This window comes from Dendroctonus ponderosae, unplaced genomic scaffold, assembly GCF_020466585.1.
Source record: "Dendroctonus ponderosae isolate FM_Combo_2020 unplaced genomic scaffold, Dpon_F_20191213v2 Dpon_F_20191213_4, whole genome shotgun sequence".
NCBI lineage: Eukaryota > Metazoa > Arthropoda > Insecta > Coleoptera > Curculionidae > Dendroctonus > Dendroctonus ponderosae.
In genome coordinates, this window is record NW_026018611.1 from 1,417,643 (window position 1) to 1,419,663 (window position 2,021).

At 52.5% G+C, this 2,021-nt stretch overlaps 1 protein-coding gene across 1 annotated transcript in view; it reads left to right on the forward strand.

Annotated features, from left to right (window-relative positions):
- LOC109543015 (tetratricopeptide repeat protein 28) overlaps window positions 1-2,021 on the forward strand; it is a 39,796-nt gene that overhangs the window by 11,203 nt on the left and 26,572 nt on the right. The gene's annotated exons all lie outside the window — the stretch shown is intronic.

The following is a 2,021-nucleotide window of genomic DNA, read 5'->3' on the forward strand; positions in this document are numbered from 1 at the left end:
AAATTTTTTACCTACTCGTTTAATTTGATCTGAAAGTCCTGGAATAAATGGAATGAAAAGGTTCGTAATAGGTTTATTTTGATTTTGTTTTGTTCTAACAAAAGAACAATCCACAAAAAAACGTAAAATTAAAGAAAGCGCCCTAATTTTACTAAATCAAAATAATTGTGTTGCTTCATGTTTTTTTCAGAAATTTTTGAGGCTAAATACCCAAAAAGAAGTTTGTAAAAAAATGAATCCGCCTCAACAATATAGAACTTATCAACAAAAAGTTGCAGAAAAAAGTATCAAAATCGAACGCAGCTCCCGCCTGGACATCGCGCATCTCTCTCGTTTCCGACATGCGCGACAGAGAGAACAGACGCGCGCTGCGCTCCAGAATGACAACCGCATTTTGCGAGTTTTCAGTAGTTGCCTTTACAAATCCCAGTCCCCGATATACCGAGCGTCCCAAGCACTTAACTGTAGAACTATAAGTGCTCCCTTTTCGAAAGTTGACTCGGTTTACCTGGTTGCCAAGTCGTCGAGCAATTCTGAGATGTTGCGTGTGACAGTCGACGGCACTGTCAAAGTCGCCCATCGCCATATAGACGGCGCCAACGTTGCCGATCTCGCGCGCCTCCTGCAGCCGATCGCCCATCTGTTTGACCAATTGGACGCACTGTTTGTGTGACGCCAGCGCATTCGGGTAGTCCCCGATCGCTGTGTAGACGTGGCCCAGCGACGTGAGCGCAGCTGCCGCTGCCTGCGTGTCCTGTTGATATGCGAGATTAATCAATCGAGCAGCCATGGAGAAGCGGGCCTACTTTGCACTTCATGGCCAGGACTAGTTGGTAGCGATGCGCGGTCAGCGCCTCCTTGTAGGAGCCCTTGCTGAAGTAGGCGGAGCCGAGGTTGCCATGTGCGCGACATTCGCCCGCAGTGTCGCCCAGGCTTTTGGCGATGGCCAGGTCCTGCTGCATGTACCTGAGATGGGGGTGATTTGATCGAGCAAAGTGGCAAAGTGAACTGACGCACCCTATAGCTTTGTCCAGCTGGTTCAAGGCCCAGTGCGCTGAGCTCAGCGCGCTGAACACCGAGCCGCGCAGCTTCAGCGAGCAGGAGCCGATGCGCAGAGCCGCCTCCAACACGGTGACTGCGGAGTGGTAGAGCCCCGCCCCTAGTAGCTCCTATTTCACAGAGACAGTGGGCTGAAGCTGGTGCGGTTTAGCAGCGACTCTGTAGGCTTACCTGGCCCACCACAGAGATCAAAACAAAAGGGCTCTGGTTCAGCTTCATGATTTCCAGCTGCTGAAACGTCGGCTCCAGGTTGTGCCTGAGTGGGGACTTGATGGAGGCCTCCACCAGGCCAGCCAGCAGCTGCTGGGAGGACGGATCCTGCGCCAGGCCTTGGCTGAAGGCCGCCAAGGCCTCCCCATACCGCCCCAGGCATTGCAACGCCACGCCTTGCCTATGGAACAAATGGGGTTTTCAACTTGCTAATGAGGTTGGAGGGGCTGCACCTGTAGTAGGCCTTGGGCCACGAAGGGCACAAGTCCCTGGCAGTGATCGCGTCCTGCAAAGCCTGCGCAAACAGTCCCTGCTTAAGGCGGGCGGCCGACCGATTCGAGTACAGGATGTGATTGGTCGGGTCTAGTTGCAGGGCGTCCGTGTAAAGGGCGACGGCCGTCGCAAAGTCCCCATTCTGGCAGGCGGCGTTCGACTGTCGGACCTTTTCCAGGAAGAGGGCCCGGCTAGCGGCCGGCAGCTCCGAAGTGCCCTCAGGTTCCACCTGGGAAAAGTGTTTGTTAGCGATAAAACGGGCGAGCTGGCATCGTCCTAGGAACGACCAATTACAGAGCGACAATATTAGAAGCGGCTAATTGTAGCCCCCTTGGAATACAACGTTGCCAGTGTCTATTGTTATGTCAGGTATCGAGCCAAGTGTCAAATCTTAAAAAGATGGGGTTAGAACTGTTAAAAGTTCTATTGATTATTGATGATTGCAAGTGACGTGCCAGGCCAACGACAGCAATTAATTC